This window comes from Ipomoea triloba, chromosome 1 (assembly GCF_003576645.1).
Source record: "Ipomoea triloba cultivar NCNSP0323 chromosome 1, ASM357664v1".
Taxonomy (NCBI): domain Eukaryota; kingdom Viridiplantae; phylum Streptophyta; class Magnoliopsida; order Solanales; family Convolvulaceae; genus Ipomoea; species Ipomoea triloba.
In genome coordinates this window covers 25,764,174-25,780,460 of record NC_044916.1, presented here as the reverse complement: position 1 = coordinate 25,780,460, position 16,287 = coordinate 25,764,174, and the positions used below count along the sequence as shown (strand labels likewise).

Below are 16,287 nucleotides of genomic sequence, written 5' to 3'. Positions count from 1 at the left end.
GCATAAGAAAATTAATATTTTCTATAAATTATTAAAAAAAATAATGAAAAAATAAGAATATTAAAGTAGTTTAATAGTAAAAGTACCATAAGACCGTGTTTATTCGACACCCTCTACAAATAAATGAATAAGTATCATATATACCATAACAAATAAATTAATTTATATGGTCAAAATGACCAAAAAAATTAGCAAATATTTTAGAAGCATTTTGTAATTCGAATTTTTTTCAATAAAATAAAATTAATTTTTCAATATGATTACGTGCAAGAAGAAAATAAAAATAAAGCATTTGCATGTGAATATATTTATTACGTGGATTGTTATTATATTCAAAATTTTACATATAGTAAAGAAAGTAAATTTAAATTTTAAAATTGAAAAAAAAAATAACATAACATGTGACTTACTTTCTTCTTCTAATGTTAATATGATTTTTTTTTTTTCATTTAATGCCTTCCCATCATCTATCAGTATAGAGTGTTGTGTAACATAGATTTAGAAAGATTGAGATATGACATGCAAGTGATATATCTTAAAATCATTTATAGTTTAGTACGTTAAATAATTTCTTCTCCACGCCCCGAACCCAAAAGAGCATCAGGATGTAAGTCATGGTAACGGAGGACACTACCATTGGTGAGACTCAATCTTTGGTCTTTCTTCCCAAACTTCACCCTTGTGACCAAATGAGCTGCCATACGGGGAAAAATAGTTTCATTGAAAAGTATGAATGCTGTCATAGCATCTTCTCCAACCAAATTTATACCAAATTAAAACACCAAAAATATCTACCAAATGTTAGATCAAAAGAAATATTGTTGCACAAAATTTTATTTATCTCCAACCAATTACACAAAATGTTATCCTACGTTAAAATCATTTAATTTGGTTTTCCAAAATTTAAAAGTTTATTAGTTCAAATTAAACCCGTCTAATATAAAATATATTTGTGATGTAAATAATAATATTTATAAAGTACAATTTAATTTGTGATGTAATCATTTTAATTTGGTTAAAATTATGTTTTATGTAGGTTAATTTGAAATTAATTTATATTTAATATTAACCGTGTTTTAATCATTGTGATAAGATCTTTCAAACGATATAAATTATGTTTAATAATATAAAATTTATGTATAAGCATTTTTAAAAAATTATATAAATACATACAATCAAAATAAACAATACAAAAAGACTAACAAAAAAAAAAAAAGAGTTAGGGCACAACAGAAATAAATAAATTTTTTAAATGGTGTGGATAAATAGTATTGCAATACTCTATTCACCATCGGCAAATTTTTTGCTATTTTGACATCTCTTTGGGAGACTTAAAACGCTAATTTTTTTTTTTTTACAAACATGCCGTTTTAATGTCTCCTTGGAGATATGCTCTCATAAATGATTATGTCAGCAACGATAAATGTAACTTTAGTGTCATTTATAATCCACATAATATTTAAACAAAATTGATAGTATAGAAAAAATTGGGTGATTAGGTGAGAAATAATGTATATTCAGTACACAAATAATGCATTTTTAATACATTAAAAAAGTATTTTGTATTCATGGATATTAAATTATTTGAGTACTGAATGTAAGCAAATAAATGACGTAATAACATAAACACGTGATAAACGAATCTTTAAAGTACTAACCTCTAGCCATAGCTTTCGATTGATGAAGGTTGTGTAGTAACAATATAATTTTTTTCACTTTCTCAACCCTCTCTTGATGGTGTCCTCGCAGTGAGAGGACCAAAGGGCTTTATTTATACTATCCATATGCCATCAATATGGTAACTGTATCCCTTCCCTAATAACACTTCTTATCATAATTAGGTCTTACCTTAATTAATATAGAAGCTTGTATGGAAGTGATGTACCATATAATAGATTACCTTAATTATTATAACTTATAACCTATATTATAATAATGTAATAGTGGTAAGTGTCACACTAAAAGCACATTATTTTGTATATTATCAACTTAGATAGTATACACTAAAAAAAAATCATTAAACTCGAGACAACTCAACCAAATTGGTCAGGGTGTTAACTTGACAACCACAAAATTACAAGTTCTACCCATAACAATAGTGATTTATTTGCTTTCTTGATTTGAGACTCCCAATTATAAACAACCTAACTACATGTTTAGATTTACCTACTTATTATCTAGCTAAAATCACAAAATAAAATTTATCATGTGCTCACCATCAGGTTGTGATGGTGAGTTTACTTAAAAAATCATGGATGAAATCATTGTAAGTAACACACTACTTGTGTACTATGCTTTAGTTATAAATTAAAACTACGGTATCTTCAACCCATATGAAACTTTGCATAACACATCATACCTCCTATGTCTTTTATCCCACCTTATTCTCTACCATTTAATTCCCACCTTTTTTCACATCTTTCTACTTGTCTTTTAACCATGAGTTCAGACCACACAAATACTAAAAAAAATTATGGAATCAAATTTATGTCACATAATGTAAAAGTTCATATTCCTTTTGCTAATAGAAAGGAAACGACAAAAAAAAAAACCAAAAAAATAAAACAAACAAAATTAGAATTACAAATTAAATAAACCATAAAAATCACTAAACCTATGGCTGCTGCAGGAACAAGACGTATGCATTAATTAGGAATCATAGACTAATGGTAGGAAGAGAAAGGGTGTCAAATCATTCATAGTCTACTATCTGTCAACATTTATAACTATTTCTTTATTTTAAGTTGACTAAGTTTCCTTCCTATTCAATGTAGTTTTAATTATTTGACATGATTGGTTAAAATTAAAAAAAAATAATTATGAGAATTTTTCTTTAAATTGAAAAATATATATTGTTTTGTTACTAAAGATTTTATTCGTTTCCAAAAAAAAATTATTCAAATAAAAAATAAAAATTTCTATTTTTTTTGATATTTTACTTTTTTCATCCTTGAAGAGAAAAGTTACAACATGAATTTCAATATTACCTTCACGTATCTTTGTTAGGTAGGGGTACTAGAATCTTTATACGTATTATTTCTAACAATTTATATTTCACTAACCAAACAATAAAATCAAGATTCTAAGTATTTTCTTTTCTAGAAAACTTTAAATTCAATTCTTTTTCACCAAATACGAATCAAATGAATTTGTTTTTTTTTTTTGTTTTTTTCTTTTGGATTGACATAGAAGATCCACAGCTACTATCTAGGAATATGCATTAGGTAACTCTACTCTTGTGTAATAATTTACAAATTATATAGGAAATGTAGTGTCTGTTTGGCAAAGCTTATTTAGGAGCTTATAGCTTATTTTAAGCTACTAATAAGCTATAAGCCCTGTTTGGTAATGTTCATGAAATAAGCTAGTAGCTTAAAATAAGAGCTTATTTTTTAACGCTACCTTAGGGCTACGTTTGGCAAACCTAGCTGAAAAGGTAGCTGAAAGCTGAAAAGTAGCTGAAAACTGAAAAGCTATAAGCTCGAAGCTGAAATCTGAAGAGTTGTTAAGCTAGCTGTTATGCTTAAAAGTGTTTGGTAAAACTAGTTTTTTGATAAGCTGATAAATGTAAAAAGACTAAAAAGGATATTTTCATACAATTTAAATAATTTTAAATTTAAATAGGTTTGTTTACATAATAAAATATAAAATAATAAAATCAATATATTTAAATAAAATATAAAGCAAGAACATATATTTGAAAATATATAAAGTAAAAAAAAATATTTATAATTCATAAGATTAGTTCATACAAAAATTAATGTTCAAATATAAATATCAAATTGAAATTACAACCAAACATAATGAAAAGAAAATGTCAAAGGGGTTTTAATTGAGAGGGGTAAAGGATCTCATTTATTTAAAATAATAAGGATAAAGATGGAAAAAAGTTAAAAAGCTACTAGCTTATTTTGAAAAGCTACCCCAAGTAGCGTTTCAAAATAAGCTCTTATTTTAAGCTACTAGCTTATTTTGAGAACATTACCAAACAGAGCTTATAGCTTATTAGTAGCTTAAAATAAGCTATAAGCTCCTAAATAAGCTCTACCAAACAGAGTCTAGGTAGCGTTTCAAAATAAGCTAGTAGCTTCCTAACTTTTTTTCCATCTTTAACCTTATTATTTTAAAGAAATGACATCATTTACCCTTCCTAATTCAAATATTTTTGGCTAAACTTTTTTGACTTTTTCTCTTCAATATGTTTGGTTGTAATTTCAATTTGACATTTGTTTTTTAACATTGATTTTTGTATGAACTAATCTTATGAATTATGAACATTTTATTTTACTTTATATGTTTTCAAATATATGTAATTACTTTATATTTTATTAAAATATATTGATTTCACTATTTTATATTTTAATATATAAACAAACCTATTTAAATTTAAATTGTATGAAGATGTCCTTTTTAGTCTTTTTACATTTATCAGCTTATCAAAAAGCTAATTTTACCAAACACTTTTAAGCATAACAGCTAGCTTAACAGTTCTTCAGATTTCTGCTTCGAGCTTATAGCTTTTTAGTTTTCAGCTACTTTTCAGCTTTCAGCTAGGTTTGTCGAACGTAAATGACACTAATAAGATTTTGGGTAAATAACTCAATCAAAATATGTTAATTATTTAGTTTTGTGATTATGATTAAATAATTAGTTGTTTATTATTTACTCAAAAAAAATTAGTTGTCCATTACCACTGTTGCAAAAATCCCCGCCTAGACCGCCTAGGCGCTAGGCGCTCCTAGACCGAGGCGAATTGCTCCCTAGGCGTCCGCTTAGGTGGCCGGCCGCCTAGCGCCTAACTCGGCCGACTAGGCCGAATTTGGCCGAGTTAACTCGCCCAACTCGGCAGAGTTAGCCGAGTTAACTCGAGCGAGTCGACCTTGTTAATTTTATTATTATATTTATATATATTTAAATTTATTTTTTTATATAAGTAATAGAAGTAAGAGATATATATATATATATAATATAATATATGACAAACATCCACACATATGAATTAATTTTTTTATTTTTATAGGTCGCTACTTAGAACCGCCTAGGCGCCGCCTAGACCGCTTAGGAGCTAGGCGCTAGTCTACCGCCTAGCGCCTACTGCAACCATGTCTATTACTATTAAATCTATATTTAATTAGTTAACTTTATATTTTACAATGTAGAATTTTTTATTCATATTTGATAGACTTACTGATTGAAAATTTGCTCAAATAGAAATAAAAGCAACACCACATCAAATTCAATAAAAAATCTACTAACTAACAATAAATAATTCAACCAAGGACTTGGTAGGGGCATTTCAGGAGAAGGACCTATTATGTGCTACGGAGTATTTAGGAAAGAGAGTAATTGTAGGGAGACAGAGCATGTGGTATGTATTTCATATATTTAGAACGACAAAAATTATTGAATTCATAAGTCTACATTCCCTATATATTTAAGGTTAATATATAAGGGACTCGTGCTTACGTAATAATTTACAAATCGCATAAGATATGTAAATTACATTAAAAAAAAAATTATGTGTGGTAGCCTTGATCGAAGAATGTCTAAATTACTTAATTTTGTGATAATGGTTAACTAATTTTTTTTTTGTCTATTACAATTAAATCTATATTTAACGTAACTAACCAATTATCATAGTTTATATTTTAAAGTGTAGACCATAACAAATGAGCTAGTAAACATATGGTAATCCCAATCTTAATGATAGTCAATTCTTAGGAAAGATTGCAGGAGGACCTATGTAAGTACAAATTAGGAATGAGAGAGTAATTGTAGGGAGAGAGAACATGTGATATGTGTTGCATATATATAGAATCAAAATTATTTGAGTGTGAATGATGTTTTGGTCTAGTGACATGAAGTGACTTTTCTCCATGAGATGTCATGAGTTTGAGCCTCAATTATATTTCTAAGGTTGTATTTGAAAAAAAATATTATATTTCTTTATACTTATTATTTCTAAAAACTTATTTCTCACCAACTAAACAATGAAATTAATACTAGTACTATTAGAGACGTACAAGGCAAAAATTTGTGTGAAGCCGTCTCACGAGGCTCAATCTGCGAGACAGGTCGGATCTTTGATTAATGATGTCAAAGATCCGACCCATTAATATAAGATTTGACCTATCAATCAAAGATCCAGTCCGCCTCACGGATTGAGACCCGTGAGACGGTCTCACACAAGTGTTACACAACATACAAATAAGAATATGATAAAGTACAAAATAAAATAAAATCCTATTAAAATTTTCTTTTAAAATACTTATCTTTTATTTTATACTCATGATGGGTCATTATTTTATTACACTTTTTTTTCTTTGCTTTCTATTATTTTATTCTTTTTATATATCTCCGTATTTGATTAAATTGTGGTGGATCGGAGTTTGTACATTCATATGTAGCCAATAAATATAAATAATTTTATTTTTAAGCCTTAAGTTAATTTTAAGTCAAGACCCCATAATAGAGGTGGGTAAATTATTCTGTGGACCTGAGTCCACTTTGTAAGGTGGATTTGAGTCCAAAATACACAACTTACCTACTAAATGTTCAAAATTTATATATACATAATTTGCTCGTAACAACGTCATTTTGCTTAATTTTATTATTTCGCGCGTCCAGCTGCAACAATAACTCATGAATGTACATTATTCTAAAGCATAATGTACATTATTTTAAAACATAATGTACAAAATATTTCTCCAGATGTTCTATTATTCTAACATGTAATGCACATTATTTTAACACATAATGTACATTATCATATGAAACCATTCCTATTATTAATTAGAGTATGGGCCAAAAACTACACTTCCAAAAAAAAAAGAAATTTATAAATTGGTTCTATAACAATAAATTTAAAATAGAAGGGTAAGAGAAAAGAGAAGGACTAAAACTAAGTCCATCAACTAATTTAAAATTTGGAGTGATGCATATTATTTAGTCACAATTTCTTAAAAGCATTACTTGGCTTAGAATTTAATGAAAAGTGATTAAAATTAACACCATGCTAAAGTTATTACGTATCAAAATTAATCAACTTTAAAGTAGTATTTATATATATATATATATATATTCAAGGGATAAAAATTAGTATTGTATGTATCAAATAGTTATATATCATTACGCCAAAATTTATATAATCTAGATAGTAGTAATGACATATCATAATATCTTAAATTTGCATAGCAATCAAATTAATTATCACCACATTTCGATAGTAGAACCTTTCAAACTAACACTCGGCAATCATATCGTAGCACATGATAACTTCAACTGCATTGCATGCATTCAATGGATTGTCAAGATCAAATTCATCTATATTAATCACAACTAAATATATACTCCATTTGTTAAAGATCAACATGGAAAGACAATGACATGTAACGTAATTAGTAGACCAAAAAAAAAATCTCATACTCATATCTTCATAAGTTAGACTTATATAAAGTGTGTTCACATGGACAACTCAACTGATCACATGGGTGAAGTTTGGGAGAAGAGATTAGAGATCGAGTCTCACTAGCAGCAGTGTGAGAGCAACCTCTTAAAGTGAGGGGGTTTCTTGTGCGCAGTGAACAATCCTTTGGGAGAAGACTTATTAAATGCAATAATTTTATGATGGCATGAGGTACGACTACCTATAGTAAAAGACATTTATATTAAATATATGTATTAAAGAATTTCATATTCTTTTAATGTTTATTGCAATTATCAAATTGAGAGTTAAGTATATGTAAAAAAAAAAAAATTCAAATATTAAATTAGTTTAAATTTGATATTAACATTGACTTGAGAAGGAGATTAAATCATGATGCAATAAATGTTTTTGCTGGACCTAACATTATAGCATTTATATTTCACAAGTACTGTGGTAGATGGACACATAGCTTCAACCAAACTAGTTATGATGTTGATTTTGTAATTAAAAGGTTAAAAGTTCATTTTTTTTTTTTTTTTTGTGATAGTAGCCTATTGACTTTAGAGCAAAGCTATTTGTGGTTTTTAGGGAGATTTTTCATAAATAAAAACTTTGGAATGATTTTTTCTAAATGGGAATATAATGTGATTTTTTTTTTCTTAATTTTTCATCTTACAAGAGCAAAACTTTTGTGGGTCCTTGTTGTAAGAAAAAAGAAGTTTTTTGTTGGCGAGGCAATGCGCATCCCAGCAAGCGCATGAAACTACTTTTTATTATTATTTTAATTTTTTATTTTTCATATAATTCTTTTTTCTTTTTCTTCCCTTTTGATTGCTTTCCCTCCTCTCTTATATGGCCTACAAAAAATCGACAAAAATATTCAACTATTAAGCTTGCTTATATTGGTTTGAGTTAATCAGTTATGTACGACTAGTTTACTTCCTTAACCGGCTAGAGTCACAAGACGTGATTTACGCAGTGCACAATATCGAGTAGTCACAACGGATTTTACTCGTCACTCAAAATATAATAAAGATTTAGATTTAATCTAAAAATACTCCTTTTGTATTTGAAGTTTTTTTTTTAATTTTTATCATTGAATTTGAATTTGATCGTAATTAGTCCTTAGACAATCGATTTTATTGCAAATTTAGTATTTTATTAAAAAAATTTGTGTGGATTTAGTATTTTATTAAAAAAATATTGTATGGTGTCAATTATAAGGTGTTTAAATGTGTAAAATACAACATTTGTGCCTTTCATCTCCAATATCATTTATGTATAAGGGCAAAAGCATGTAATTCTAGAATTGCAATGATCCTATAGACTTTTAATGATCTATAATTCACTCTAGGCATTCATACTTGACACATCCGAATAGAGTTTCTTAATAAGGGCTAGCTAGATTTTATACTATTTTCTAAAGATTTATAGCTAGATTTTATACTTCTACCCTCATAATTGACATATCCTATAATAGTGTTTCTTAATAAAGGACCAAATTTAATAGTATGAGAAACAATTATAGTCGCATTGAAAGATGAGAATAAAATTTGAAAAATATCAATAGGAAAGGTATAATTTCTAGGATTAACCCAAATTTTTTGTTGAAAAAAAAAACCTAATTTAATGCGCAGAAATTTATAGAATTAATTAAAAAATTAGTAAAAGTGAGTCAAATATATTTCACATAAACTACTAAGATGCTTAGATACTAATGAGATTAAAAAGGTTAGAATAATTTTTGAGAAATTAGAATGTATAGATGAGGAGTATGGAGGCCTCCCTATCTCAATCAACAAATTCCCAGAGGTACATAGAAATTTTTCTCAATATAATAACAAAATCACGATAAGAACTGAAAGAAATAAAATATATGAAGAAGTATTTACCGTTTAGATTTAGCTTTAGAATTTAGTTTTATGGTTTAGATTTTACGATTTATTCACCTATAGTATGCTTTTTGAAATTTAGATTTAAAATTTAATTTGTAATGCTATGTTTTTCTATGAAAATATATATGCTAGCAATATTCAATTCAACATTTAATTATGTTTACCAATTCAACTCAGCTCCATTTCAATCCAATCTGCATTATATTTTCCACCTCCCCGTCCCATAACCTTCGCTCTTTTAATTTGGATTGAGCTTTATATAATTGACTAGTATTTTGTACACGTTATGCACGAAAATTCATGCACAATATTAAAACATTAATAAATATAAATAATTAAAATCTATAATTTGAATTATATATACACAAATAATATATGTATTTTATACACACATATATGATTTATCATTCATAAAATTGTAATTAAAACATAATCAGTCATTAAATTAATTATATAATTATATAATGATTTTAATAAAATGATAGTTAAAGAGTAGGAAAAATATATGATAGATATAGGTGTATGGTAATAATGATGGAGTCAAAAAATAACGGTGTTATAACGGTGTAAAGGTAGTTTTGTATAACAAGAATGTTGAATTCAAAAAAAAAAAAAGTATAACAAGAATGTAGTAAGGACAACTTTGTTTAATAACATTGAAGTGTACAACATTTAAATAAAATGTATACATTTATTAGCATACAAAAAGAGAGACATAAATCAATCATATAACCTTGATTGAGAATTATTATGTTTTTAGATTATTATTATTTTTAATTATTGTGTCTTCCAATAAAATATGATGTCCGAAAATAATGAAGGGGTGTTTGGTAAATAGTTGTTAGTTGTTATTTGATTGGGTTAATGAGTTTGATTAGTTGATAATTATCTGATTGTAGAAAGACATCTGGTAAATTAGTTATTAACTAATAATTTATTATACGCAAAATGAATTTATCAAAAAGCTTATAAAAAAATGCTATTTTGAGAATTTTTTTTTTAATTTTAGCATTTTGTTACAAAAAATTAATGAACAGTAGTAAAAAAAAATGGATAGGGGAAAGAGTTGAGAATTGAGGTCAGACTAAGCTAGCTGTGAAGGTTTTATAGGTGTGTCCAACTTTGAGTCTTCACAATTGAAAAGCATTAATGTTCCCATAAATGAAGCTACTTCTTACTATACCTCACTCTACATCCCATCATACTTTTGCATAATGTCATGCCCCCCACCCCTTTTATCCCTTTCCATACTCTCATATTTCATTTCCTTTTTACATAATTCTGCTTGCAGATATTATATTATTGAAGATTTGAAAAGGTGTAAAGAGAAACATGTGTTGTGTGTAGTATAGATTTAGAAAGATTGAGAGATATGGCATGAGCTCTGTTTTAAAACCATAACAAATTGGTAAACCTACTAAATCTACTTTTGCATAATGTGAAGGTAATCAATGAATTATAAGTTCCAGTCCAACTTTCAAGGCATGGTCTTTATCAATCATTTAATTTGCACAAATGTTCTGTTATTTTTCTTTATAATAAATTTTGTAGGATAAATTGGTAGAATCATCAAAGAAATTTTTAATTAAGGTGTCAATTGGTACTGGCTCCTCTTGCATTCTATGTCATTCCAAATTAAACCGATAAGACTTTGAGTTTGTACTAGGAATGTTCTCACAATACTATGTACAAATTTAACATTTCGTATAATAACTTTGTGAATTGCACCCAAGATAGTCTATGTCTATGAGCATGGTAAATTTTCTCTATATATACTAAAAATGTTTCCATAATATCCGATACAAGCTCAAAACGTCTATTTTTTGCTTTAATTTAAAGAACAAGGTCCAATATGTAACCCATAATTTTAATAAATAAACCAAATAGCTCATATAGTGTAAAACTAATAATTAACTCTAAATGGATGAATATGACTGATATCCGAATGCATACAAAACTAATTACATTCTTTTACATAATCCTTAAAGTGAAGTTGGTAATTGCATTAATTGATGCTAACCCCATTATAGTCTGTCACGAATTAAAGGAGAAGAAACATATCAACAATCCAACTAAAAAGATCCACACAAACATGATATAGGAAGATGAGGGCACGTCTTAAGGTAGTAAATTGAAAAAAAAAATGTCGAGCCAAACATCTGTATCATCTTACAAAAACAACTTTTAAATACTTTTAAAATGATGAATTTTAATTAACTTTTGTAGAGTTTTTTGTGAGATGATACAAAGTCAATGAAAGTTATTAACTTTTTGAATACCAGTATACTTTTAAATACTCTATAAAAGTCTGGATCGCATACCAGTATACTTTTAAAGAGTTTTGAAAAGTCTGAATCCAATACTGGTAAACTTTTAAAGAGTTATTAAAAGTCTAAATTGAATACCGCCAAACTTTTAAAGTTGATAAAAATCTTTAAAAATCTATAAAAGTCATGATTGAATACACCCCCTAAATTATAATACATTAATTCTAATGTTGAATGGTAAAATGAAATTTTTCTTACATAATTAGGTGTGTTTCAATTCAAATAAACATCACCTTTCAAATTTATTTACCATAAAACACATTTATTATATATATATGATTTGTTAATTTGACCATCTTAATTTTTATATGACCATATGTTTAGTACTACATTCAAACTCTTGCATCTCTTTCCATCTTTTGTTTTTCTACCCATGAGGAACTACTTTGTAAGTCATGTCACCTCTCCACCATTAAATTCCCATACTCCCTTTTTACATAGTTATGTTTACCAACTTTTATTTACTTATTCCCACAAGGAAATTTCTAATTTAATTTCAGTAGATGTCAAAATATTCAAAATTAAAAATACTATGCAAGTCTTTATACAAATTAAATTACCTAAAACTCAATATGCTATTCAATTAATTTACCAACCTTAATAATATCTTAGTGTGCACCTTTCTAAAGATGACATGTTGATGGTAACCTAACAAAGACAATGTGATGGATAGCAATAAATGTATAGATAGTAAATGATAACATGGGGATGTGGTTGAGTGAAGAGACTCATACATCCTTAACCAAAGAGCAAGAGTGCAATCCTTGGTTTAGGTATAGAGCAGCCTTAAGTCACCAGGCCAGCTGTTCCGGAATGCAGTAGTTGTAACATATGACATATAGTGCAACAAAAAAAAATATGAAATTTAAAAGCGAACTTCATTTATTCTAACTTATGTGGTATTGATAAATATTTAACATATGACCAACACTTTGTCTCTTAATTGGTCAGCCCAGTACTATAAAGGTTTAAAGATTCCTCCTATAATTAAGGCCTATTCAGATTCCTCCTATAATTAAGGCCTATTCAGAACACCTCGTGATCTAACTAAAAAAATTAATGTTGTTTCCCCTTTATTTGTACAACTATATTATCTAATTTTTTTTGAGTAGATATTATCTAATATTTAACTTCACATCAACTATTACTACTTTAAGTAATAATTTTGGAAGAAAAATACGGAGTAACTCTTTGTTTTCACCTTTACAAAACCGCAAAACCCTTTCGTATGGATCAAAAAGTTGTGCCCAAAAAAAAAATTCCTTATATTGGTACTACAACAATAAATTTAAAAATGAAGGGCTAAGTGAACAAAGGACTAAAACTAAATCAATAATTTAATTTTGGAGTGATGCACATTATGTTGCCACGAATTCTTAAAAGCAGTACTTGCCTTGGAACTTAATGAAAAACACCTCTCTCACCCTTTCAAACTATGGAGGGGTAATTACGGAATAAGTGCATGGGTTGACATGGGTTGGATTTGGGTAATATTTGAATTTTATTTTTGATATTTGAAAATTTTGAGTGTTTGTTTTTTACACCTGATTCCATAATCAAATTTAATTTGAATATATTTGATTCGGGGTGAAATTATTTTGACTTAGTTAGGTATACCCAAAATTGTATTTTTATTAGTTTTTTTTTTATTTTTTAAATAATTTTATTATTGGTGTTTTTATTTTTTTTCCTGGTATGCTATCAAACTAAAAATAAACAAAATACTAATAATTAACTCAGAGAGTTTTAAAAATTAATAGAATATTAATTATAAAATATATTTAATAGTCTATATATATATATATATATATATATATATATATATATATATATATAGGTTAGTTCAGATTTTAGGTTGGGAATGTATGATATTTTAACACTTAATATTCAAATCAAATTTATATTTAGATAAATCATAAATAAAAATATCACTCTGATTTACCTCAAATTCAAAATTCAATTCAAATTTTGGATTTTGGTGCAAATAATTTCAATTAAGCCCATCTCTAGGTATTGAAAAGAGGACTAAAACTATGCAATATTTATATCGTGGAGTAATATGCACCCATGATATCCCTATTTTTTCTCTTTATACTTTTTTTTAAATATAATTTTTTTCTTTTTCTTAATGTATACAAATATATAATTAAAAAGTTTTATTAAGAACTTTTGATATATATATATATATATATATATATATATATATATATATATATATATATATGTATATGGTGTAAAGAGAAACATGGATTGTCTAGCATAAATTTAGAATGAGTGAGAAATATAGCTTGAGCTATGTTGGTAAACCTATACTTTCAAGGCATGAGATGAGAGAGATGAGATGAGGGAAGTTGAGGTCACATTAATGTTCTTATAAATGAGGGGAGATGAGATGAGGGAAGCTTTCATTCGGATTCCCTATGCTTCTCATATCAGACTGGCACACATCAGAGCTCAGACACGCATTCCCTTTGCTTCCTATAAAATGTTCAATTTGAAAAGAAAAAAAAATCACATCCCATCTATAATAAATTTTTAATAAATAAATCAAACAACTCATATTTTTATGTAAAACTAATTACTCTAGTAATTTTTAACAAGCTATTTCTTTATTTTATGTTGATAATAAACATGTGTTTTGATTCAAAATCAGTTATAGTGTATTTTTTTAAAATATTATTGACTATATTACAATATAATCTCATTGAACTACAAGCTACAAGCTACTTGACAATTAAATTCGATTATTAGAGATAAAAAAAAAGAAAATAATATAATGCTCTCATACATACTTTCTTGAAGCTATATATGTTGCGCCCGTGGAAGTGGGATAGATCAGATTGCAACAATAATTTGAGAAAGTAAAAATAAATGAGGCACAGATTTTACGTGGAAAACCCCTAAACAAATTAGGGTAAAAACCACGGGCAAGGGTAGAAGAATTTCACTATGAGAAATATGAGTTACAACCACTCTCTAACTAACAAGGAGAAAACAAGGATAATTCTCTCTTGCTAGGAAGGAGAAATACCCTCAACAAACTCTCAAATACCTCTAGTATATGAGGGAAGAATAGAATGATTTGGGATGACAAGAATGGCAAATGACCTCCCTATTTATAGTTGAGTATTAGGGGTCATTTTGTAGTTAGTCTAAAGTTTAGGGATCAAACAATAAATTGTTCTTCAATGCCTAACTTTGACTTGCCTAACATTGCCTAATTTTGCCTAACAATGTTGATCAAAATTTGCAGCTTGTGTGCTGCCTAATTCTGCCGACAATATAGTGGTAGATGAAGGAGTTTGTTTTCAACATAGAAATAATGGAAATAGTATTTGATAGGTTTTAATGCACTTGATGTTACATTCATTCTTCTTTAGATTGGACATCCAAGTAGAGCTTTGAATCATTCAATTGGTTGGGTAAAGAATTCGTTAATAGTAATTGCATCATTACTTAGAGGACCCCATCCACCCTTAAAGTTACTGCACTGTACTGTTAAATCGTGAGTCGCATAATCAACCCACCAGTTATATCTTAGTCTTGCGCATAAGGGATCCAATAATCCACACTTTTCATTCATGTTTATACCTTGAGTCATTACATAAGTTAGGCGATGAAAAATTACACTAAACCCGGATACATAGTGAAATAATTCATTTATTCAACGATTCATTGATTTGTGAGCTTGGAATAAAAATTGTGAAGAATTAATTCATTATTTACGAAACACTACTTGTTTGCAGCTATTTAATTTCTGTTTGTCCCTATACATCCTTAAGTCCTATGAGAGTAATTGTGAGAGCATGTCTTATTCGATTAATTAACTATTTTAAAAAAATGAAAAATAGTTAAATTGAAAACTGCTGTAGAAATACATTTTTTAGCTAGTGTTCTTATATCGAATTTTACTGCTTGCTTATTATTGGTTTTGCGTATAAATGTCAAAAATTTTTATACCTCAAAGATACAGGGATATACTAAACATTGTTCTAATGTTTCATTATAGGAAAAACATTAAATATTACTAGCAAGTTACAAGAAAAAAGATTTTTCTTGGTATTACCTTTTGATACTATGAAATTTGAAAGCTAGTGATTTGAGTATCATTGAGTTGTGGACCGTGGAAAAGTACGAGAAGTTTATTTGAACTGCGTTACCAATTTATTGTGTGTGCGTATTTTATTTTATTTTATTTTTTGCTTTTGCTATCTTTGTTGGTTTAGATTTTGTCTACCCTTTGTGCCAATATATAACTGATTATTATTATTTTTCAATTCAATTCAACATTTAATTATGTTCACCAATTCAACTCAGCTCCATTTCAATCCAATCTGCATTATATTTCCACCAGCCTCCCCGCCCCATAACCTTCACAGTCTTTTGGATTGAGCTTTATATAATTCATTATTATTTTTAATTATTGTGTCTTCCGATAAATATGATGTCAAAAAATTATGAAAGGGGTGTTTGGTAAATAGTTGTTAGTTGTTATCTGATTGTGTTAGTGGGTTTAATTAGTTGATAGCATTAGCTGAATGTAGAAAAAATATTTTGTGAGTTAGCTATTAGCTAATAATTTATTACATGCAAAATGAATTTATCAAGAAAATTTCTTTGAACAATTTTTTGAATTTTA

General features: G+C 27.6%; 1 long non-coding RNA gene across 1 annotated transcript; it reads right to left on the bottom strand.

Annotated features, from left to right (window-relative positions):
- Positions 1-11,060: 11,060 nt before the first annotated feature.
- On the bottom strand, positions 11,061-14,923 carry LOC116018226. Its single transcript, XR_004098256.1, has 2 exons — positions 14,441-14,923; positions 11,061-14,126 (listed from the first exon to the last, which is right to left on the bottom strand). It is a non-coding gene; the product is annotated as an uncharacterized LOC116018226 (long non-coding RNA).
- Between the last annotated feature and the right edge of the window lie 1,364 nt (positions 14,924-16,287).